Source organism: Ovis canadensis, chromosome 19 (genome assembly GCF_042477335.2).
Source record: "Ovis canadensis isolate MfBH-ARS-UI-01 breed Bighorn chromosome 19, ARS-UI_OviCan_v2, whole genome shotgun sequence".
Classification (NCBI taxonomy): domain Eukaryota; kingdom Metazoa; phylum Chordata; class Mammalia; order Artiodactyla; family Bovidae; genus Ovis; species Ovis canadensis.
In genome coordinates this window covers 58721646-58748134 of record NC_091263.1, presented here as the reverse complement: position 1 = coordinate 58748134, position 26489 = coordinate 58721646, and the positions used below count along the sequence as shown (strand labels likewise).

Here is a 26489-nt window from a genome sequence, read left to right as displayed (position 1 = left end):
AGCCACCTGCCCTCGATGACCTCACCTCTCACAAGGCCAAAGAATGTGGCCCAGAGGCCTTGACTGCAAACAAGGCCGCCGCCCCCGAGGGCTGCTGTGGCCAGAGATAAACTGAAGCGGAGATAATGACACTGACATCATGCCATGACCCACAGTGCCGGCCGCTGGCTCGAGCCCGTGCGGTCCGTTCCTTAGAGGCTGGCCCCTCACTCAGATACTGAACGGTGCTCTGTCCAGCGGCGCAGACGCGGCGCCACAGCCTCGGCCTCCCGCAGACTGGCTCACAGCATCCGAGTGGATACGGATGGGAGTGCCTTTACCCAGGGTATGCAGACTACCCAGAACAAGGCATTTCTAAACCACTGCCTCTGAGCAGGGACGTGGGGCTGGCTGGAGGTTAGGGAGGGCTTCGGTTACATCTCTACCACTAGCGGTTTTACAAGAACAAAAAAAACAGAGTTGATGTATGTGGGGGGTTATTAAAATTGTCTCAAAGTTTAAAAAACAAACCCTGATGGTTACAGCACAGTGTGGTGGAGCAGTGATGGAGAGACGGACAGTTACAAGGGGAGGGGCAGCCACGGACGCAGGAGGGAACCACGGATGGGGTCTGGTCTCAGCGGGCTCTGCGCCTCTGGGCAAAATGAGACAATCTACACTGAGTGTTTAGCCAAGAAGATGCACTCAGTCAGAGATCAGCGTTTTCGAAATTTACTCCATCCTTCCTGGAAGCCAGACATTGTGAGGTCCTGGAGGGTAGGGAGTCAGAGACCAAGAGTTTAGGAATGAGGTCTCCACTACCACCCTCAGAGGGACAGTTTGTAAACAGCCACTCTCAAGCCCACAGGCTTTCCCAGTCCTCCAATGATTCCCCGGTGCTCCTGCCATGCCCCACCCTCACCCAAATCCTGAAATGTGCTCGTGTCTTCTCAGCTCCACTGGGTGCAGAGGCAGCCCAACTGTGAGCACACTGACAAATACCAGTTCCCTGGATGAAAGAACAAATTCAACCAACTGCACTTGTCCACTCTCACAAAAGACAACACAAACTTGGTGCAGGACCAGGGGCCCCTTGGAGGCTACTGCCACACACCTGAAGATATAAAGCGGCCCTCGTGGGAGTTGGCCACCCTCAGCATCACAACAAAATGAGGCCTCAAGAGGCAAGCTCCCTCAGTACCCTCCTGAGCCCTCAAGTCACCCTCTCAAAGGAAGATGTAGGCTGGACCCAAGGACGCAGGGTAACATTTCTAGACACAAAGTCAAGATGCCCCAGTGATGGAATGGGTACAGCCGACTAACGTCATCATCACACGTGTTCCAACAAGCATCCTGGACTCGCTCCTGGCCAGGCAGCCTCCAGCTTTGGTGGCTGGCTCCCCACATGGCTTAACTGCATGGCGAGGCCGAGCTGAGCACGCCCTGGTGGCAGCCACAGTTTCAGTTCTCAGAAAAGAACAGTTCAGGCCTGTTCAGGCCTCCATCACATGCTCCTTTGGGGAGACAGGGAGAGGAGACTGGTCCTCAGTTTTCAGGTCCTCATCCCAAGTCTCAGTCTTCCCAGTGGGAGGTCGGATCCCAGGAGGAGGGTTTGATGGGGATAGCACCAGTGCTCAAGTCCTGTCCAACTCCTAGCTGCCTGTCCTTAGGCCTGAGGGTGTTGCGATTCCAACCAGGGCATCTCCTGTCCTAGAGGATCCATATGCCAGGGTTCCTGGGTAAGTCCTCATACTATGAAATAGTTCCAATGCAACAACAACAAAAAAGTTTGAAAAACGTGCTTTTCACAAAACCTCTAAGCCTCTCCAACAATGTCTTTGATGGACGCTCAGTTTGTTTTTGCTGATAGACAGAGAACATGCTCATGTATTCACAGAGGACACAAAGGTAGGAGGGAGTAAGCCACAGGTCAGAGCAGTGTGCCCACTGTAGGATGGACACTGCCCAAGCACGGCTCATCCAAGGGAGGGCATGCAGGCTCCCCAAGGATCCGGGTACCATGTCCGCCACCGTCGTCGTCTCTGCCCTCCTCCTCGCCACAGGCAATGGTGACAGCAGCCTTCCTATATGCCAGGCACTCTGCGGAGGGCTTCAAATGCTTGATCCCATTTAGCCTTCTCAGCAATGCTGTAAGATAAAGACTCTTACCTCCTTCTTACAGAGAGGTTTAAGCGCCTTCCCCACGTCCACGGAGCTAGTGAGTGGAAGAATCAGGGCAAAGCATAAAAATAAGTGTGCTTATCTCCACCACACTCTACTTAACAGAAGTCCAAAAGGGAGATGATTCTCGTAAAATGGCCCTAGAATAGACCTTGTGCTAATGTCGCCATCTGGGAATAAAACCGGATCCTTTGGTCAGGGCAATATGTTCCTGACCCGATCCTTCACCAAACAGGGCATTTATTAAAGTGAACTTCGTAGAACTGACACATGTCACACGCACTAACTCAGCTCGAGGAAGGTAGTCTGGTTTGCCTCACCATCATTCATTTCCTGCAGAGACAAATGCTTACATACAGCACACTTCATGTCCAAAGGGTGCTTCAAAACACCTGCCAAAAAGGGGGTGATTTCTCTGAGAAGCTCAACTATAAATAATGTTTCATGACATCTAGGAGACAATATAAGATTCCCTGGAATTAAATATATCAAGGACCCACTCTATACCTGCATTTAGTCACATGACATCCCCAGGAGATGCACACTGTTGGCCACGTGTTACAGAGAAGGAAACGGGCTGCAGCAGCTCAGCCAAGCTCCAGCAGCTGGAAGTGGACCACGGAGACTGAACAGCTGGATCTGATTCCTGGACCGAGGCCTCCAAACTTCCCAAACCCACAACTGGCACCTGAGTAAACACGCAGCCTGATTCCCCCAAGAAAACTCTCTGGCTAAATCTTAGCTCCATGTCTGTGCTCTTACCCGCAAGTATCAGCTGAGAAAGGTCCTACGGAGGAAAGGACCAATCACGGCCTCTGACACTGGAGGACAACTTCTAAAGTTAGTGGGGAAATCCTGCAGAACCCAGAATTCCCCTGGAAGGACCCTGGAGAAGGTGGGTTCTGGAGAGGGGTGCCCCCTCCCTCGCAGAGCCCAGTGCCGAGTAGGTGACTGTGTGTTCAATCGCACTTCAGGTGAAGTCAGTGGTTGGGACAGAGGGAACACACAGTCTTATAACCCTTGGACGCCCACGCAGGGCAGCCCTACAGGAACTGGGGCACACAGGATGTGGGGCCAGCTCTCACCACCCCCAATCTCCACCCCACCACCCCTTCCAGAATATACACTCACGTAAGCAGAACAGGATTCAATGACTGTATCTTTTCTTTAAATTAGTTTATGCATTTATTTTTGGCTCTGCTGGGTCTTCATTGCTGCGTGGGCTTTTCTCTAGCTGTGGTGAGTGGAGGCTCCTCTCTAGCTGTACTGTGCCAGCTTGTCATTCGTAGAGGCTTCTCTTGTTGCAGAGCACGTGCTCCAGGGCATGCGGGCTTCAGTAGTTGCGGTACAGACTCTAGAGCACAAGCTCAATAATTGTGGCACATGGGCTTAGCCGCTCCACAGCCTGTGGGATCTTCCCAGATCAGGAATCAAACCTGCGTCTCCTGGCAGGTGGATTCTTTACCAATGAGCTATCAGGGAATCCCTCAATGGCCGTTTCTTTCTTCTAAGAGCTTCCAGTTCAGTCAACATAAGTCAAATGCAAGAGAGATGAGATTCCATGATACTGTATTTCCACAACTGCATGATGTACCATAAGCCGCTGAAAGATCTATATTATAAATGCTGAAAACATTCACACTACAGAGAACCAGACAAGCCTGTCAGTTCTGAAGTTAAGACTGAAGTGAAGTGAAGTCGCTCAGTCGTGTCCGACTCTTTGCGACCCCGTGGACTGTAGCCCACCAGGCTCCTCCGTCCATGGGATTCTCTAGGCAAGAATACTGGAGTGGGTTGCCATTTCCTTCTCCAGGGGATCTTCCCAACTCAGGGATCGAACCCAGGTCTCCCACATTGTGGGCAGACGCTTTAACCTCTGAACTACCAGGGAAGCCCGAAGTTAAGACTACAGGGACTCTTAATTCGACCTCTGCCACTTGGCGGCCTTGAGAGCCCAGAAAGGGCTACTTCGTGCTTTGGTTTCCCTGCCTATGGGCTTCCCAGGAGGCGCTACTGGTAAAGAATCTGCCTGCCAATGCAGGAAATGTAAGAGACTCGGGTTCGATCCCTGGGTCAGGAAGATCCCCTGGAAGAAGGCATGGGCACATCTGCTTGCCTGGAGAATCCCCATGGACAGAGGAGCCTGGCAGCTACAGTCCATGGGGTTGCAAAGAGTTGGACACGACTGAAGCAACTGAGCATTTTCATGGCACTACCCCAACTATAAAATAGGATGGTCATGGTGTCAGCTCCACGGCCCTTTTTTGGAGATTTGATGACACAGAGCCAGTGAAGAGCAGAGCACAGTGCTCCACAAAGGTGGACATCCCCTCCCCTCTACAGGAAACAGACAAGAAAGCAGATGGTCTCCAGGAGAGGTTAGCAACTTTTGGAGGTCCCACAGTAAGAGAGTCCAGAATCCACACTGTATTTAGCACTGGGGGTCTCGGGGAGCAAGGTGTAAGAGAGGGGGTCCCTGCTGGAACAGAGTGAGCCCAGGGCAGCTAGGTTAACGGGCCTGGGAGGCAGAACTTGAAGTGTGGGGAACTGGGCTACTGAGCAAACAGGAGCATGTTAAGAAGGAGGGAGAAACACTTTCAGAGAATATAAAACTACCCGGTGAGGAACCATTCCAGACCCACCCAGAAGGCAAGACCACACAGACACAGAGACCTCAGGAGCCAGTAAACTGGCCACCTCGACCACAGTCACAAAGAAAATGACCTTGCCAGTGATGGCCACCCTAAATGAGGCTTTGAGCATGCCACCCTCACCCCCTCCACCAGCCCCAACCTGCTGACAGCCCACCTGGCCCCTCCACTGATCCCCAGGTTGGAGGCTGAGACCTGGATCTGCTCTGAAAAATCCCCTCCAGGATTCCAAATCCCTGCCCTCCTCTCCGAGAGGCACACGCCCACAAAACACACAAGAAATGACAAGGAGGTGTGAGCAAGCTACGCTGGGCCAGCCAAGTCACGTGGCCGGTGCTGGCCTGGCTCTGCCAGCTGCTGAACCCTCACCCACTTCTCAGGCACAAAAGTCACCAGGAGGTGCTTGCAACACCACAATGGGACCTTTACAGCTCAGGAGGCTGCAGAGCAAGAACGCACCTTCCACACACTCACCCAAAGTCTGCAGGTGGCGGGGAGACAGGAGTGAAGGAGGGCCCTTCTGCCCGGTTATAAGCCTTCCTCTGTGTCCAGAAAGGCGCAGACAATGGGAAGGGGCAGATGCTTCCGGAGGCAAAGCCTGGCACCCAAGCCCTGTGCTCTGCTGCGGTGAGAGCAGCTGTTCCCCATCACCCCCTCCCAAGGGGCTGGCAGGGAGAATGAGACCACAAAGCAAAGGACACTGGAGGCAAGGGCCCCCAAGTCGTGGAGGCATCAGCTGTGACAAAGACACTTGCTCTTGTGCAATCTGGGGTAGCAGCAGAGGGACACTCAAGTTCAAAACACCCAGGTGTTTTCATTCCTGCTGACTGCAGGAGGGGAGCAGCCGCTGCCACTACCCAGAAACCACACCTGGTGACCTGGCACCGAGAAAGTCAACCTCATCCGACACGGCAGGACGTGCCAGGGCGTGTGGCTGAGGCCCTTGTGTTTCCCCAACAGAGTCACAGGGTGTTACAGCCAGAAGGACACGGTTCTCGGGGCCCACAGGTGTCCTGAGGCAGGACACAGAATCCCCCACGCACAGGCTCACACTCTGCCCCAGCTCTGGTCTCCCAAATCAGAATCGTGACGCTGGGCCTGGGAATGTGCACTTTGACAACTCACCACCAACAACAACCCCCAGGGTGACTCTGAGGTAGCCAGCCCCACACCAGGCTGCTGTGGAAGCTGGATCGGTCCAGCCTGCTGGGTCTGTCTGTGAGAAAATGAGACCAGACAGTGGTCGATGGTTCATTCATTTCAAGAGCATCTACCCAGGGCTGCCCAGGGGACTGGATGTGAGGGAACATGGTTCCTGCCCCACGGGAAGCAGCTGGGTCCACCTGGGGAACTTCTCTGAAATGCAGGTATCCAAGCTCCACCCACCGCCTGTGATTCGGGTTCGAGGGACTCAATCCAGCAAGAAAATGAAAGCAGGGCCAGACAAGAACATGAATCTGGAAACTGATGGAAGCCAAGTCTGGGGAGACTGACAGTATGGCATGAAAGATAGCTTTGCACAGCACCGGCTATGGGCCATCCCTCTGACTACTGCTGACACCACTGACATTCACCACAGCCCTATAGCAGAACTGGTGGCCCCACCTCACAGATGAGAATAGCAAGGCACCTGTTGCCAACCAGAGCCGAGGATGGGATTTGAACCCTGGCAGCATGTGCCCTCTTCACTGGCATCCCCTCCTCAAGCCCCACCTCTACAACCTTGGCCTTTCTCTCTCCTGTCTTACTCTTCATCAACAATCAGTGACAAGGCCTGACCCCCTTCTCTCCAAATCAACTGCTAACACCACTTTAACCTTCCATTATAGCCTGTGGGCTCCCCCAGTGGCGCTAGTGGTAAACAATCTGCCAGTCGACGCAGGAGATGCAAGAGACACAGGTTCCATCCCTGGGTCAAGAAGATCCCCTCGAGAAGGAAATGGCAACCCACTCCAGTATTCCTGCCTGGAAAATCCCATGGACAGAGGAGTGTGGCAGGCTACAGTCCATGGGGTCGCAAAGAGTTGGACATCTTAGCAACTGAGCACATCCATAAAGTATGAATCCCGTCAGCCAGGTCCCTCCCTGGCTTAATCCTCTGCAAGGGCTTTCCATGGGCCAGAAGACACAAATCTTCCTCCCAAGTTTGCCTCCAGGATTTCCCACAGAGCTTCCCCTCCACTCCTCCAGGCTAACTTCTCTTAGCCCAGACCCTCAGCTCTCCCCAGAAGACAAGGCCACAGAGCTTTGTCCAGTCCAGGGTTAAGTCCAGGGTGTGTGGGGAGGGGCGGACTATGGTGGTTAACTGACCAAGGGACTCTGCAGCTGGTCAGAGGCTCAAGGACGGTGGAGTGGCAGCAGAAGGGCCAGAAAGTCAATCTGGACAGACAGGCCAGGGCTAGACTGGGAAGGGAAGCCTGCGAACGTGACAGAGAGGAGCTAGGATATAAGCCTGGGGCCATGGGTGGCTAAGGAGGCTCATGGAAGCAGGGGAGTAGTAGGGCCAAATTCACATTCACATGCTACTGGTGGAATGAATCGCCATTTTCTCTGATCTCCTTGAAAGGCAATCTGCCAAGAGTTAACAAAAATTTAAAATCTGCCGGCTCGCTGACCCAGCAATTCCAAGTCTATCAAGGATACTCACTGCAGGATCCCTTCAAATTAGCGACAAAGAGAAACTGGCCTAACTGGCCACCGAGAGAATAAACCACAGCCACAACTCTTCCAAACCCTGGGAGCTGCATGCATTTCAGAACTCATAACATTTGCACTTTAGAAAGGTAATAGGAAGTATGTATAGTATGTTCCATACAGCTGCAGCAGGGTCAAACGGAGCATCCACGGTCAAGTTCGTAAATATTTCTGCAGCTGAACATGTGACTTTCTGCCACACACTCTGAAGAGGCTCCTATTAACTCAGATCTGGGCATCCAATCAGTTTGCATCAAACTTTAAAAAAAATCATGTAGTAGCGTCTTGATTCTGTAACTGTGGATAAGGGATGGAGGACCTGTGGTCAGGTGATAGAATAATAAAAACTAGAAAGCGATCGAACATACCCTGAGCCCTGACGTGTCAAGTAAGCTCCAGTGCTGACACACTGGGCCCATGATGGCCCTGGGCCCTTTACTACTCCAGCCCACCTAAGTGCTCTTCACTGTTGCTGCCACCGCCACTAACATCAGGAGCGCAGACTGTGTACCAGCTCTTAGTGCTTTACACTAATTACCCCACTATATCCACACAACAACCCAGAGGTGGTACTGCTACTCATGTTATCCAGATTCATCGCGAATGTACCCTCCATCATCCAACAGAGAGACTGACGCACAAAGGGACAGAGCGACTCGCTCAAGGCCACCCACCAAGGCGCCGCAGCGGTGCACAAGCTGCCAGCTGTCCCTGGTACAGAGTCAGGCCTGGGAACCTGGGAATTCCGGCTCCAGAGCCTAAGATACTCTTAACGCCTGCACCTTCCTCACCTCCTCTTGGTAAAGTAGCTTAAAACTTTGACAGAACATGGCAGACCACAAAGATATAAACAGATAAAAGTCAAACCATGCTAGCAATCGGATCCACAACCAGAGTGCTTATTCTCTCTTAAGAAGCCAGGCCTGTCAGAGAGACACCAGCAAGGGCACCCAAACATGGAGCTAGGGATCCTCTGGAGCACCAACCCCAGCCCAGGGAACCTCAGGCCATTCAGCTTGGAGATCCGCCCCAGCAGACCCACAAAGCTGCCCTGGGCAATCTACACAACACACTTTAATTTGTTTCAGAGGATCAGCCCAAGGTTTGGGTGCCAAGTGTCAGGCCCAGGCAGACAGAAGCAGGTTCCACCTCCTCACTGGATCCCCTCCAACCTACCCAGTAACACCAACCACCACCATCACCATTTAACCATCAGCTTCGGGTAGAGCTAGCCTACAGGCAGGTTCTCTCCCTTCCAGGACAGGATGTTCAGGGACTCCGAGGACAGCAGCAGATAGATGCATCTCTCCTTTCAACGGCACCACCGTTAGGAACAGCCGGCCACCCTCCCTCCCAAGTGCCAACCCTTTCTGCAAAGGGAGCCTCGTGCCAGGGACTGGTGGTGATGGTGGCTATTGCTCACGTGCTGTGAGGGTGAGGTGGGTGAGGACGAGGAGGAACACACCAGAGCACCAAGGCAGGGGAAACTCCGGCCTTTCTGGGCTCCAACCTCACCTCCCCTGGCCGTTTCAGCTCCCCAACCTTCCTTCACCAACTCTAGAGAAAGACTACCATAAATTTTGCATACATAACAAAAGGTATGCATACGTAACAAAATAGTTTGCAACATAAACTACACAAATCTAATGTGTACAAGTTATTAATGTTTTCAGATATTCAATGCAGGAGACCCGCGTTTGATCCCTGGGTCAGGAAGATCCTCTGGAGCAGGCAATGGCAACCCACTCCAGTACTCTAGCCTGGAAAATGCCATGGATGGAGGAGCCTGGTGGGCTGCAGTTCATGGGGTCACAAAGGGTCGGACACAACTGAGTGACTTCACTTTCACTTCACTCCAATATAACCACCAACTAAATCAAATTATAAAACATTTATAGCCCTCATTTCTTCATGCCCCCCTCACCCAGATAGTGCCCTAGCCAAAGGCTCTTTTCCACTGTTGCGTATACTCCATTGTGTGGATATACCACAACTTGCCCATTCACATGGCTAGTTGATGAGCACTTGGGTCGTCTCCACCTTTTGGTAATTATGAATAAAGCTGCCATGATCCTCCCTGTGCAAGTCCTCAGGCACTCACAGGCAGTCATTCCTGTTGGGTATACACCTGAGAGTGGAATTACCACGTAAGTAGGAATATAGTTTGGGTAGGCACATGCCCATTAGCAGTATATGAGAGTTCCAGTTGCTCCACGTCTTTACCAACACTTTAGTGTCAGTCTATTTTATTGTGGCCACTCTGGGTGGAGATACAGTGGTATCTTACTGCGGTTAAAATCTGATGACTACTGAGGTCAAGTACCTTTCTATACACGTTTACTTATCTTTGGGAATCCTCTTTGGTGACATGCTTGCTCAAGTCTTTTGCCTTTTTTAAACTGGGTTGTTTCTTACAGGTCTGTAGCAGTTTTATATACCTTCCAGATATGAACACTTTGATGGACATACGTATTTCAAATATTATCTCCCAGACTATAGCTTGCTTTTTCACTCTTTTTAAAATATAATTTATTTATTGGCTGTGCTGGGTCTTCACTGCTGTGCACAGGCTTCTCACTGCAGTGGCTTCGCTTGCTGTGGAGCACGTAGGCTCAGGAGTTGCGGCTCCCAGGCTCTGGAGCACAGGCTCAGCAGTTGCACCGCACACACTGGCTTAGCTGTTCTGCAGCATGTGGGATCTTCCTGGAGCAGGGGTTGAACCCACTATGTCCCCTGCATTGGCAGGTGGATTTTTAACCACTAGACCACCAGAGAAGTCCTGATAAAGAGTTCTTAATTTTATTTTTCTAATTTATTTTAAAAAAATTTTTAATTCTATAGTACTTTACAGTGTTCAAAAGTTTCACACAAATGATTTCATATAATTCCATAATAACCTTTTTTTAAGTTCCTTACCCCTTTCTTACTCAATATTCTTATCTGGAAAATCCCACGGACAGAGAAGCCTGGTGGGCTATAGTCCACGAGGTCGCAAACAGTCAGACGCGGCTGAAGCGACTTTCACTTACTTCCACCCCTATCCTGCCCCTCCCCTTTCCCTCTTCCCAGTGGTAACCACGAGTTCGTTCTTCGTATCTGTGAGTTTGCTTTTTTGTCTTGTTCACCAGTCTGTTGTATTTTTTAGATTCCGCATACCAGTGGTATCATACAGTATTTATCTTTCTCTGACTTATTTCACTTAGCATAATACCCTCTAAGTCCATCCATGTTCACATCACTGTTGACAAGAGTTCTTAATTTCAATGAAGTCAAATTTATAAACTTTTTCTTTACGGCAGTGCTTTTTTGTTTCTTGTTTAAGAAAGCTGTGCCTCATCTAATTTGATACAGATATTCTCTGTTATTATCTTCTAGAAGCTCCACTTACTTGCCTTCTATATTTAGTTCCTTAACACATCTTGAGCTATTTTTATATAAGATATGAAGTAAGGGTGGTGGGGTATACTTCTAGGGTAATATCCTGTCAGCTGTGACCACAAATCAGAAGACAAGGACCTCCTTCTGTCATCTCCCAAGACAGATGCTGCTGCTGCTGCTGCTGCTGCTGCTGCTGCTGCTGCTGCTAAGTCGCTTCAGTTGTGTCCGACTCTGTGAGACCGCAGAGACGGCAGCCCACCAGGCTCCTCAGGTATTCTTGAGGAGAATCCCTGGGATTCTCTGGGCGAAACACTGGAGTGGGTTGCCATTTCCTTCTCCAATGCATGAAAGTGCAAAGTGAAAGTGAAGTTGCTCAGTCGTGCCAGATTATTAGCGACCCCATGGACTGCAGACTACCAGGCTCTTCCGTCCATGGGATTTTCCAGGCAAGAGTACTGGAGTGGGGTTGCCATTGCCTTCTCCATGAGACAGATGAGGCTTCCCAAATACCCCCTTTCCTTGACCTGGAGCCAGCAGAAGCATCTCATTTCGCCTCACCTCCTGCAGCCCAAGAGAATTCAGATGTACATGACCCTACTGTTTGAATTTCTGGACACAGACCATACACAAAGTACTCTCATCTCATATTAAGCTTCCATAACTTCCCTTATGTCCATTTTGACAATTCTCCATGGGTCAGATCCTTTTAAAATGCAAACTAATCAAGTAGGAATATGCGCAGGCATGATGTAAGATAGCACCCGGCTGTCAGATGGGCTGAGCACTCACTGTCTGCATGTACCAGCTGGGGGTGAGCGCCGCTATGGGACACAACCAGACACACCCCTGCTGTCACCATGCTCATAGCCTGGGGAAGAGACTAAGAAAAAATGGGGGAAGAGAAAGTAAACAGAGGGAAGTGCTAAGAGAAGGACTCCCTTGCAACATTTGAGCCAAGACCTATATATGGAAAGGAGCTGGCCCTGAGAAGAGCAGGGGTTAGAGCATTCTAGACAGGAGGAATGGCATACACAAAGCCTGAGAAACAACAGGGATGGGGATTAGAAGGCATGACAGGGAGGGGCAGAGTATGCAGTGAAAGGTGAGAAAAAGTTTGAATTTTTTTTTCTAATCAGAATCAGAATTCATTGGAGGATTATGCTCTGTTATCTTCTTGAACACAGAAGTTCTCCAGAAGAGCATTCAGTTAGCTGGTCTACTCTGAATTCCTTCTATCACACCATGGTTCAGACAGGCAATGAACCACAGCCTCTCAGCCTTTACTGAAGTGAAGTCGCTCAGTTGTGTCTGACTCTTTGCGACCCCATGGGCTATAGCCTACCAGGCTCCTCTGTCCATGGGATTTTCCAGGCAATAGTACTGGAGTGGATTGCCATTTCCTTCTCCAGGGGATCTTCCCGACCCAGGGATTGAACCCGGGTCTCCCGCTTTACCGTCTGAGCCACCATTGTGCACAAATGCACGCTTGCGTGTAAGTCCACGTGCATACACACATACAAACACACACACCTGCTCCCTTCATGCTATCTCAAGCTGAGGGCTCAGTACCGCCACCAGTTCTGGGTGAAATGGAGTTGACACTGCAGACTTCTGCATCTCAACTGGCGATTTCTCAGCACTTATCATGGCTGTAATTTTACTTCCATTCACGTGACTATTTGATTAGCACTTGCTTCCTGAATGAGTGTCTTCTGGTTCTAAAAGGGCAGAATCTGAGCCTGTCTTGACCATCAAGGCATCCCCAGCACCTAGTATATGGCCTGGCCCAAGGCTGAAATGCTCAGTATCACAACACACAAACTGTTTTGACTGCAAAAGTTCAAACACATACAAAAGCAGAAAAAAATGTACCCATCATACAACCTCCATAGTCAAGTCATTCCTAACCTGTTTTCCTTTATACCCCTCCCAATGAACTAAACCCCAGCCGTCATATCACTCAGTATGTACTTGTTGAATGAATATATAAATGAATGTCTGTTACTGTAATGGACAAAAAACCAGGTGCTTAATTTTACTGATTTTTCTGTTGATATTAGACAGACAGGAAAAAAGTCAAGGATGGGCCACCTGGATGAGTCAGTTTGCCAACTGGTTAACTCCAGTAAAATTTCAGGAGATGAGACTTAAACTATGGGCTAAGATGAATCTCCCTTCCCCCCTCTTCATTGGATTTTAACTTTTTGGTCCTGTTCTCATCATTGCCACATTTATCAAGAAGTGGCGGTAAGCAGGGAAAAATTACATATTTCTCATAATCTCTTTCAAATAAAATACTGAAAGAACAAGTTTCTTTTCATTAAACAAGACATGTGGCCTTTTACACACAGAAAAACAATGCCTTAGAAACAAGTATTATATTATAGCTTGCTCCCTCCAGGGCAAACTATACTACACCTATTTACTGGAATATTTAAAGTAATTTGTTCCAAAGGAGCCTGGTCTTTCTGAAATACCATCACCGTTCTATAAACATTGGACAGAACTGTCATGACTGTGATACTCACAGTGCCCTGCAGAGTGAGTACTCACCGGGTTTGTTTAATTTCATCCACTCTTCAGGATCCCAAAGGAACCAATAAAAATGAACTGAAATGCTAAAATGCAACCAGACCGAATGATCTTTTTGTTGTTAAATATACTTGTTATCTGTATTTTCCAACTTTTTTTCATCAGCACAAAGAAAAAAGTATTAAAGTTGTCTTTAAAACTAAGATCCAGAGATAAAGTCACATATTGGAGTCTAATCTTGTGTGTGTTTATGCGTCGTCATGGTTACAAGTCCAGTCTCCTGAATCTCTGCCCCTTGCAGCCTGTGTGGCCTCAGGCAAGTTGCTTCATCCCTACAAACCCATTTTCTCTTCTGATAAGACTAGCTGACAAGGTGAGATGAGGCTTGAAGACTAAATGCACAGAGCCCTGAGCTTCAGCATATTGCTCAGGCAATGTTGCTGCTATTATTGTTGTGTTTGTATCTCCGAAAACGAGCAGGGAAAGAACTCTGGACAACTTTAAGGCTCTGCTGGGGTGCCTTCTCAATGCCTGCACAGAAGTGGGCACCCCAGCCTCCACCCTCACAGGGGGAAGCCAATCCGGGAGTCGGAGGGGGACTCCACGCACCTGGCGGGAAGCTCACCGAGGCCAAGGCCTCTGAGTCACAGCCCAGCCCCTCCCTGCCACATCCCTTTGTTCCCTGGAGGGTGAGCTGTGACTCACATGGTCTCTAGTTCTGGGTTGGGCCCATCTGACCCAGGGACAGGACTGACATAGTCACTAAGAACACTCAGTTGGACCCTCCCCTTGTCCCTCCTCTCCCACCCTCTGGCCTGGTGGACTGCTTGTCCCACGCCAGGTCCCAGCCTGCAGTATGAAACACTGGAAGGAAGCTGTGGGCTCCTGGGTAGTTTACCCCATTGCCGCCACCACCACCCCTCCTGTTTCAGTCTGTGCTGTTTTTTTTTCCACTGTGGTTTGCTTCATTTTGAGTTAACCTGAGCATGTAAAGAAAAAGTCCAGGAGACCCACCATAGTTCACACCCATTCACACCCTCTAACTACTCTTACTTTTTTTGGGGGGGGTGTGGAAAAATTTACAACATGAAATTTACCATTTTAACCATTTTTTAAGTGTACAATTCAGTAGCACTAAGTACACTCGCAAGGTTGTACAACTATCACCCTTATCCATCTCAAAACTTTTTCATCATTCCAAACAGAAGCTCCATACTCATTAAACACGAGTTGCTGAATACACAGCGGGGGGCCTCCCTCCCCCTGGGCCCCAGTAACCTTCATCCTACCTTGTATCTATATGAACTTGCCTATTCATACGTCATGTAAGTGGAATCATACAATGTTCGTCCCTTTGTGCCCGGCTTACTTCACTGAGCATTGTGTTTTCAAGGCACATCCAAGCTGTGGCTCGTTCCCTCCCTTTCTGTGGCTAAGTAACGAGCCACGGCATGCATGTGCCACGTTCTGTCTGTCCATTCATGTGCCAATGGACACGTGAGCCGTTTTCACTTTTCAGCTACTGTGAATAACACTGGTATGAATCTGTGTGTGCAGGCATCTCTGGGTACACTTATGGGTACACCCACTTCTTCTGGGTGTACACACAGGAATGGAATTGCTACTAGTACCTCACGTGGGAGTTCTATGTTTAACTCCTCTCGCCCTTTTAAGATGGGCTTCCCAAGGGGTTCAGTGGTAAAGAATCCGCCTGCCAATACAGGTGATGCGGGTTTGATCCTGGGTCGGGAAGATCCCCCAGAGGAGGAAATGGCAACTCACTCCAGCATTCTTGCCTAGAAAATTCCATGGACAGAGGAGCCTGGCGGACCATGGACCATGGGGCTGCAAAAGAGTTGGACATGACTGAGCACACACACCCTTTTAAGAGTTGGGCATCATAACCCAGCAGCTGCCACAGCTAATGCTCAGTGAGCATTCCTTCACTCGGCTACACACCATTCTGAAGATTTTTTTTGTGTTAACTCATTTAGTCCTCAAAACAATTCCCTGAGGTGGTGTGATTATTTTCACCCCCATTTTACGGACAAAGAAAATGAGGTTACCCCTACTGGATAGCAGTGCCAGCATCTGAATACAGATTGATGATGCTTTCACACTCTCCCTCCAGTATGACCAAAAAATAATAATAATTGAGCTCTTCTGCTAAAATGCATTTTCTGTCCCGAAAGATGTCTTAGGTACCCTCTAACCTCTTTTCTTGCTCTGGACTAAAGAACTAAAAAAGGGAATGGGGGCAGGCGGTAGAAGTGAGTGGGAATGCTCATTGAGTTGGATTATTCTAGACTCCCTCTTTGCTGTGAGAAATCCAATTCCATCTACATCAGTGAAAAGGGGGATTTGTTGGAAGCATAATGGAACAGCTCAGCCCAGGCGCTGGATCACAGACGACAGGCCCATCTCCCTCCTTATACTGTCACCACTCTATTCTCTCTAAGGAAGGGGCCCCCTCCTTACAGCTCTGGTGCCTCTGAGCATCCATTCTGCCACTTTAGAGTAAGGGTGACCTGAGGGAAGCCCATGGCCTCTCCTGGCTGGGCCTATATGCATCCCTGGACCAACCACCACAGCCAAGTGGCTGGGGAACCATGGCGGGCTCAGCCTGGGTTGCAGTCCCCTCCTGGGATCAAAAGAATGAGGACTCTTTTCAGAGAAGAGGGAGGGAGGCAAGGCAAATGCCCGACAGACATTGTGGTGTAATCTCCAATAGCAACAAATTGGAAGCTGCCCAATAGTACTAAACAAAACAACAAGGTTAAATAAAATTGCTACATCCATTCAGTGAAAACAATATGCAGCTGTTTAGCAAGTAATCATGAAGATTATGTAGCAACTCAAGAAAAAAAGAAGTCTTGTGGAGTAATGTCTGGTGGGAAAAAACAGGACACGCAAATACAGACCCACTTATATGTAACAATTCACATGTAAGAAAATACGGCAAGAATTGTATCATAATGAAAGAATCATAAATGGCTTTTAACCTCTATTTTCCAAAATTTTATTTACTGGTTCAACAAATATTTACTGAGCATCTACTCAGTGCCAGGTGAAGTGTGGGGGATATGGCAGGGAGGAAAACAGAAGAAAACCCCCAGCCCTCATGGAATTTCCATTCTAGTAGGGGAGGCAGAAAATGGATAAGATGAGTAAGCAAAATATATGCTACACTGGACGTTGATAGAAGTTAAGAGACAAAATAAATCTAGAAAGGTAGAGAGGAGTTGGGGGGCACTGCTGATGGTTTAGATATGATGGCTGGAGAAGGTGGTATCTAAGTAAAGGTGAAGGAAGTGAGAAACCAAGTTATGTTGAAGAGGGGCCTGGACAAGGGTTGTAGCAGCAGGGGTGATGAGCAGTGATAGAACTGCCCCTAACTGAGATGTGGGAAGAAGACCAGTGTCCTGCAAGTGAGGTAAAGAAAGAGCTTCAGGGAAGAGAAAATGACCAACTGTCAAACCCTGCTGATAGCCAAGCAGGATGGGGCTAGAGAATGGACCACTGGGATGAAGGACACGGCAGTCACTGCAGACCTGGGCAAGAGATATTCATGAGGAATAATGGGCTCAAAAGACTATTGTGGGACTTCCTTGGTGATCCAGTGATTAAGACATCTCGCTGCCAATGCAGGGGGCCCAGGTTCGATCCCTGGTTGGGGGAACTAATAACATCTCACATACTGTGCAGCACAACCAAAATATTAAAAAAAGAAGAAAGAGATAAGAGAATTGGGATGGCGACATCATCCAACTGCCAAAGTGAAAGCAAACCAAATGCCTCCACAACAGATGGATGGATAATCAAAATGTGATCTTTCACATACAATGGAATACTATTCAGCCTTAGGGAAAAAACAAAGCACATTCTGACACAGGCTACAACTTGGATGTAAACTGAAGACATTGAACTAAACAAAAGAAGCCAGTCACCAAGAAAGACAAATACCACCTCACAAATAGATACACATATTGATTCTACTTGTAGGGGGCTTCTAGAGTAGTGAATTCATAGAGATGGAAAACAGTGGTGGCTGCTAGGGTCTGCGGAGAGGGAGAAATGGAGAACAGTCATTTAATGAATACAGGGTTTTAGTTCTGCAAGATGAAAAAGTTCAGGAAACAGCTGCACAACTGTGTAAACATACTCCACACTACTAAACTGAACACTTAGAGATGTCTGGGATGGTAAATTTTACATTGTGTATAGTTTATCACTTTTTTTATTAAGAAATCGTGAGAAAGCACAGGGGGCAAATAATTGGGAGTCAGCAAGTGCAGACAACTGTTTCAAGAAATTTTGCTCTCAACTGAAAAGAAATGGCAGGCTGACTGAAGGAAAGAAGTGGGTGGGTTGTTTTCTTTTTTTCTTTAAATTGGAAAAAATAACAGCATGCATGGTATGTACTGATGGGACAGACCTCATCATGGGACAGTGTTACTGAATATTTACTTTCAAAATAAATGTACTTTGTGATGATGAAAATACTCTGTAATCAGACAGCTGTAATGGCTGCACAACCTTATGAATATACTAAAAACTGCTACTAAATTGTATATTTTAATGTGATTGATTTTATGGTATGTGACATATCTCAATTTAAAAAAGAGATACAATTAAAACTATAATAATGTTGTCTGGGACACCATGTTTACACATGCAGCCTGAGTTCCCCCACAGACAGCCCTGGGGCACCAGCAATTCCTGTGGCCAGTGACCCACAGGTCACCACAGCTGTGTGGCAGCTGGTGGCTCAGGAGACAGGAGCAGTCTCCCAAGTTTAGGCTAAAACACAAATGCCGCATTAGCACATGAAGCAATTGAGATAAAACTACTGAACAAGCACCCAGTAGCTGCAGATAAATGGCCCTGCTCAGTTAGGGCCATGAATTTTCAGGCCTCTGATCTAAAAGTGAAATGTGTGAAAAATCCATTCAACTCAAAGGCAGAAAATCTGAGCCACTCCGGCCCCCACCCCATCTGCCAATCCATGCCGTCTGTCGCTCTGTAACTGCAGAGGGATGGCCTTATTTTGCAATTAGTCATGGCAGATACAGTTCTTTCTGAAATGTCCTCCCAGTTGTAACATTACCACCCTTCTGCTTCCCACTGCCTTATTCCTTTCTTCTGAACAACTTCTAACAGTATCTTAACCTCTGTGATACTTCATTTTAAATATCAATTTGGCTGGACCCTAAGGCTCAGATATTTCATCACACATTATTCAAGATGTTTCTGTGAAGGTACAGGAATTTTTTTTAGACAAAATTAACATTTAAACCAATAGAGTTAAACAAACTGTGTTCATAATATGGGTGGGCCTTATCCAAATAGTCAAAGGACTTAACTGAACAAAGGCTGATCTCCACCAGCAGGAAGGCACCGTGCCAGCAGATGGCCCTGGGATTCAAACTGCAACTCTTCCCTGAGTCTCCAGCTTGCTAGCCTACTCTGAACATTTTGAAATTGCCAAGCCTCGACAATCACAGACAAGAAACACCGATTATTAAAATAAATCTCTCTCTCTCCCCTTCTCTTGTGCTCACTCTTGCTCACTCTCCCTATGTATGAGGTATGTGTGTGTATATATATATATATAAAAAATATGCAAAACATTCTATTATATAATATTGTACCGTATGTATATTATGCATAACACATCATTATACACTGATACATTATACACTGTTATACAATGTTCTTTTTTTCCTTGGATATGGTGTTGATCCCTGTCTCCTGTACAATGGCATGAACCTCCATCCATAGTTTATCAGGCACTCTATCTATCAGATCTACTCCCTTAAATCTATTTCTCACTTCCACCGTATCATCATAAGAGATTTGATTTAGGTCATATTCAAATGGTGTAGTGGTTTTCCCTACTTTCTTCAATTTAAGTCTGAATTTGGCAATAAGGAGTTCATGATCTGAGCCACAGTCCACTCCCGGTCTTATTTTTGCTGACTGTATGGAGCTTCTCCACCTTTGGCTGCAAAGATTATAATCAATCTGATTTAGGTGTTGACTATCTGGGGATGTCCATGTGTAGAGTCTTCTCTTGTGTTGTTGGAAGAGGGTGTTTGCTATGACCAGTGAGTTCTCTTGGCAACACTATTAGCCTTTGCTCTGCTTCATTCTGTACTTTAAAGCCAAATTTGCCTGTTACTCCAGGTGTTTCTTGTCTTCCTACTATTGCATTCCAGTCCCCTATAATGAAAAGGACATCTTTTTGGGGTGTTAGTTCTAGAAGGTCTTGTCGGTCTTCATAGAACCGTTCAACTTCAGCTTCTTCAGCATTACAAAAGCAAAATGGCTGTCTGAGGAGGCCTCACAAATAGCTGTGAAAAGAAGAAAAGCAAAAAGCAAAGGAGAAAAGGAAAGATATACTCTTTTGAATGCAGAGTTCCAAAGAATACCAAGGAGAGATAAGAAAGCCTTCCTCAGTGATCAATGCAAAGAAATAGAGGAAAACAATAGAATGGGAAAGACTAGAGATCTCTTCAAGAAAATTAGAGATACCAAGGGAACATTTCATGTAAAGATAGGCTCAATAAAGGACAGAAATGGTATGGACCTAACAAAAGCAGAAGAGATTAAGAAGAGGTGGCAAGAATACACAGAAGGACTATACAAAAAAGATCTTCACGACCTAGATAATCATGATGGTGTGATCACTCACCTAGAGCCAGACATCCTGGAATGTGAAGTCAAGTGGGCCTTAGGAAGCATCACTACAAACAAAGCTAGTGGAGGTGATGGCATTCCAGTTGAGCTATTTCAAATCCTGAAAGATGATGCTGTGAAAGTGCTGCACTCAATATGCCAGCAAATTTGGAAGACGCAGCAGTGGCCACAGGACTGGAAAAGGTCAGTTTTCATTCCAATCCCAAAGAAAGGCAATGCCAAAAAATGCTCAAACTACTGCACAACTGCACTCATCTTACACGCTAGTAAAGTAATGCTCAAAATTCTCAAAGCCAGGCTTCAACAATACGTGAACCGTGAACTTCCAGATGTTCAAGCTGGTTTTAGAAAAGGCAGAGGAACCAGAGATCGAACTGCCAACATCCACTGGATCTTCAAAAAGGCAAAAGAGTTGCAGAAAAACATCTATTTCTGCTTTATTGACTATGCCAAAGCCTCTGACTGTGTGGATCACAAAAAAGTGTGGAAAATTCTGAAAGAGATGGGAATACCAGACCACCTGACCTGCCTCCTGAGAGATCTGTATGCAGGCCAGGAAGCAACAGTTAGAACTGGACATGGAACAACAGACTGGTTCCAAATAGGAAAAGGAGTACATCAAGGCTGTATATTGCCACCCTGCTTGTTTAACTTATATGCAGAGTACATCATGAGAAACGCTGGGCTGGGTGAAGCACAAGGTGGAGTCAAGATTACTGAGAGAAATATCAATAACCTCAGATATGCAAATGACACCACCCTTATGGCAGAAAGTGAAGAACTAAAGTGCCTCTTGATGAAAGTGAAAGAGGAGAGTGAAAAAGTTGGCTTAAAGCTCAACATTCAGAAGACTAAGATCATGGCATCCAGTCCCATCACTTCATAGCAAATAGATGGGGAAACAGTGGAAATAGTGGCAGACTTTATTTTGGGGGGCTCTAAAATCACTGCAGATGGTGATTGCAGCCATGAAATTAAAAGATGCTTACTCCTTGGAAGGAAAGTTATGACCAACCTAGACAGCATATTCAAAAGCAGAGACATTACTTTGCCAACAAACGTCTGTCTAGTCAAGGCTATGGTTTTTCCAGTAGTCATGTATGGATGTGAGAGTTGGACCATAAAGAAAGCTGAGTGCCGAAGAATTGATGCTTTTGAACTGTGGTGTTGGAGAAGACTCTTGAGAGTCCCTTGGACTGCAAGGAGATCCAACCAGTCCATTCTAAAGGAGATCAGTCCTTGATATTCATTGGAAGGACTGATGCTGAAGGTGAAACATCAATGCTTTGGCCACCTGATGCGAATCAGTGACTCATCTGAAAATACCCCGATGCTGGGAAAGATTGAAGGTGGAAGGAGAATGGGACGACAGAGGATGAGGTGGTTGGATGGCATCACTGACTCAACGGCAATGTGTCTGAGCAAATTCCAGGAGTTGGTGATGGACAGGGAGGCCTGGTGTGTTGCATTCCATGGGGTCGCAAAGAGTCGGACATGACTGAGAGAGTGAACTGAACTGAACTGATGATAATATTCTACAGCCTTTTGTATACTATGGATTTTGTTTCTCTGGAGAACCCTAATATACTCACAAAATACAGCACATCAAGGAAGAATAACATCTGTCTATATATTGATCAAACCCATCAAAGTATTTACATTAATTTTAAATGCAACTATACATCATACTAGTGGTAATAATTTTGTATCCTTCCTATGGCTTTTTTTCAGAGTATAACAACTCATTAGGATACCAATGTACACCATATTCCTTTGAACTGATAACAGTACCAGATCTTTCTGGGTTCAAGTCCAGCTCCACTATCATTCACAGAGTGGCCCTGGGCAAGTTACCTCTGTGTGCCTCATTTTTTTCTAATATAAAATGGGGGTAAATAATACCCCATCCATGAGTTTGCTGTGAGAATTAAATGTGATAGTACGAATAAAACACAAAGTAAATTGTGTAGCAGTATTTTTCAAATAGTAAATTTCTGACCTATTAGTGAAATAAATTTCCTGGGTCTCACAACCATCGTTTGTTAAAAATAGCGTAAATTCATCAATGTAGGAAATAATTATCAGAGGACACTAGACCTACAGAGGGTGAGTATTGTGTTTACCAAATTTGCTTTAGAGACGTGTGCACACAGACACACACACAGACCAGGTTACACAGACAGACTGTTTAGATTTTTGTCTTACAATGGGTCACAGTGAAAAACAAGTGCGAAAAGCCAGATTCCACCGTATAGTAAGTGCTCAATAAAATTTGGTAGCACTGTCATTATTATCTCACTCTAAGAGGTAATAGTAAAAGAAAGCTGCTAACATTGGTGTCAATTTTATGCCTGTTTTCTGCAGCGCTGCCTAAGAGTCACTCCAGCTTCCTAAGATAACTTGCCAACTCTCTCTTCTCAAAGGACTCAGGCGGTCATTTAAATATTTTCTGACTCACAATGCTGGCTAAGGATTAGTGAGGCCCTGCCCAGCCCAGAAGACATGAAATGTGATTTGCTAAGAAAACCACTTGAGCCTGCAAGGCTGCACAGGGCTTTTGTAAAATTAAAGCCATGCTGGAGAGGCACAGTTCTCTCCCCCTCCCCCACCCCCACCCCCACCCCCACCCCCCCCGGGGAGATGTGTCATAAAAAGAGGTTACTTAAGGTCAGTTAAGCTGCACCTTCTGAGGCTGGAACCTCAGCTCTGTAACACGCTTCCTTGTTTGGGGGCTGGGTTATGTCACTGTGTTTTTCCCCTAACTTTCCAGCCGCACATGCAGGCACACTCACTTAAGAATGGAAATGAAATCCCTATGAACTGTTCTTACAGATTAGATAAAGGGAATCTGTTAAACCAAAGGAGCTTAGATTTTGAAGATCTCAAAATAATTTCTATTGCATCTAAGTTTTTGCCCTCCAAAAATGAAAAACTCAGCCCCAACGTTTTTGTAACAACAGTGATAAACAACTCCAATCCCCCACCACAGACAAACACAAATACACCCACACATGCATTAGCACTGTTTTGTTTAAAATGGAGCTCCTTGTCCCAGCTGAGAGTAAGCTGAGGTGTGAGTGGATGTGCAGTTTCCAATGGAGTCCCCAGGTTGTTCCTTAAATTCAGAAGACCAGGTTCCCACAGATGCACACGTAGGTGCTGTGCTTCTTCTTTCTTCTTCTGTGAGAATACAACCTTGGACTTGTGCCAAGGCATTACATCTGGAACATATAAGCGCATGTAGGGGTGTAAACTAATCTTTTAATATGTGATAGTATTCCGTTCTTATTTTTATTCCATTCTTCAAACTATGATGGCGGTGGCGGGGGGGGGCATGCTTTAGCACCAAAAACCCTCCCATTAAATGCAATCTATTTGCCTAGTAGATAAAACAAGTTAAAATGCAGCCTTACTCCAATGCCTTCCACCATTCCCTGGTACCTCCAGGGTGTGGGGTCCTTAGTTCTCACCACATTTCTCAAGGCACGGAGGCGGGGGAGTTGGGGAGGATCGTTAGGGATCTTCATCACACCCTCAGAGTAAAGGGAGCAGGTCGGTCGTATGCTTGGTCAGTGCCAGATGCACTCCATTCCACAAAATCGGGTGTTAAATGTCTTATCCAAGGTCTTCAGCCTTAAACGCCACACTATATGGTGTCACTTTCTTCAACAACGAAAAAAGATGCTGATGTTCCTGGATTTTTGTCTGTGCAGCCTGAAGGGTGGGCCTCTGAGTGTGTCCCCATAAGACAATGACCGGTGGAGGTGAGTGACGCACCCAGGAAAAGTATTTCAGGACTGGACTTAGTATTGATGAGATTGTCAAACTTCCCACTGATTACAGACTCAGTACAACCCTTGTCAAATACTTAGCTGTCTTTTTTGCAGAAAATGACAAGCTGATCTTAAAATTCATATGGGGACACAAAAGAGCCAAAACAATCACAGAAAAGAACAAAGGTGGAAGAATTCATAATTGTTGATTTCAAAACTTACTACAAGGGTATAATAATCAAGACAGTACTGACAATGGTAGTATCATAAGGACAGACATATAGATGAACAGAACTGAGAATGCAAAAATAAATACATTTGTGACTGATTTCTGACAAGGATGTCAAAACAAGTCAATTGAACAGTCTTTTCAACAGACTGGGCACGGTCAACAGGGTATCCACATGCAAAAGGATGAAGCTGTACTGGTTCTACCTCACACCATACACAAAAAGTAACCCAAAATGGATCAAAGACCTAAATATAAGAGCTACAACTGTAAAATCCTTAGAAGAAAATCTAGCCATAAGTATCTATGATCTTAGATTAGGTAAAAGTTTCTTAGTTAAGACACCAAAAGCAGGAGCAACACAAGAAAAATAGGTAAGTTGGCTTCACCTAAATTAGAACCTTGGGCTTCAAAGGACACCATCAAAAAAGTGAAAAGACCAACCCAAAGAATGGCAGAAAATACTGAAAAATTATGTATCTATCTGATAAGGAACTGAATCGAAAATATATAAAGAACCTTATAACTCAATAATAAAAACACAACTCAGTTTTTCAAATAAGCAAAACATCTGAACAGACATTTCTCCAAAGACGATGTACAAATGGCTGATGAACACATTAAAAGATAGTCAATCAACACAATACTGAAGGAGAACAAAGTTGGAGGGCTGACACTACAAGACATCAGGATTTACTACAAAGCTCCAGTAATCAAAACAGCACAGTACTGGCAAAAGATGAGACTAAAAAAAAAAAAAAAAAAATCAATGGAACAGAACAGAGAGCCAAGAAATAGACCCCCATAAATACAGTCAACTGATCAAAGGACAAAGACAATACAATGGGGCAAAGACCACCTTTTGAACAAATGGTGCTGAGAACAACTGAACATATACAAAAAGAAAAAGAAAATCTAGACATAGACATCACATCCTTCACAAAAATTAACTCAAGATATATCACAGAGATTGTAAAAGGCAAATGTCTGAAACTCCCAAAAAATAAAACAGCACAAAGCCTAGAATACCTTGTAATGGTGATGACTTTTTGGATCCAACACCAAAAACACAATCCATGAAAGAAATAATAAACTGGACTTCATAAAATTAGAAAAATTCCTGCTCTGCAATATATACTACCAAGAATAAAAGAAGATACGCCACAGAGTGGAAGACAAGTGATAAAGGACTGTTACACAAAATATACCAACAACTCTTAAAACTGAATAAAAAGAAACAATATGAATGAAAAATGGCCAAAAGACCTTAAAAGACACCTCGACAAAGAAGATACATTCGTGGTAAGTAAGCATAGGAAAAGATGCTACGTATCATCACCTGACAACAGGCAAACAAAGTAAAACAGCGAGGAGGATACCATTACGTACCTATGACAAAGGCTAAAATCCAGAATACCAGCAACACTAAATGCTGACTAGCAGGTGGAGCAACAGGCACTCTCTCATATACTGTTGCTGGGAATGCAAAATGGTACAGTCACTTTGAAAGACAGTTTGAAGGTTTCTTAAAAAACTAGACACACTGGGGCTTCCCTGGTGATCTGGGGGTTAAGAATCTACCTGCCAGTGCAGGGGACCTGGGATCGATCCCTGGTCTGGGACTAAGCCCGTGCACCACAACTTCCGAGCCCTTGCTCTTGGGCACACCAGCCACACCTACTGAAGCCAGACAACTGAAGGCCACATGCCTAGAGCCGATGCTCACAACAAGAGAAACCACTGCAATGAGAAGCCCAGGCACCGCAGCGAGGAGCAGCCCCTGCTCACTGCAAATACAGAAAGACCACATGTAGCAATAAAGACCCAGCACAGCCAAAAACACACACACACACACACACACACACACACACACACACACACACACAAACTAGGACACCCTTATCATATGATCCACTCCCTGGTGTTTACCCAAAAGAGCTGAAAGCTTATGTCCACACAAAAACCTGCACATAGATGTTTATAGAGGCTTTATTCATAATTTTCAGTACTTGGAAGCAACCAACATGGCCTTCAGCAGGTAAAGGGAAAAATAAACTGGGATACACTCAGACAATGGAATGTCATTCAGCGCTGAAAATGTGCTATCAATTCATGAAAAGACATGGGAAATCTTAAGTTCATATTACTAAGTAAAAGAAGCCAAAATGAGAAGGATACACTGTGTATGATTCCAACAGCATGAAATTCTAGAAAAGGCAAAACCGTGGAGACAACAGAAAGACCAGGGAATACAGCAGGGGTGGAGGAAGGCATGAACAGGTAGAGCACAGAGGGTTCTTACAGTAGTGAAATATTCTGTATGATACTGTTAAGATGGATGGATGTCACTGTACATTTACCCAAGTCTACTGA

The 26489-nt window shown here is 46.2% G+C and overlaps 1 protein-coding gene across 3 annotated transcripts in view; it reads right to left on the bottom strand.

The window, feature by feature from the left end:
• The window catches only part of ARHGEF3 (Rho guanine nucleotide exchange factor 3), a 311112-nt gene that overhangs the window by 277505 nt on the left and 7118 nt on the right, over window positions 1–26489 (bottom strand). The window lies entirely within an intron of this gene.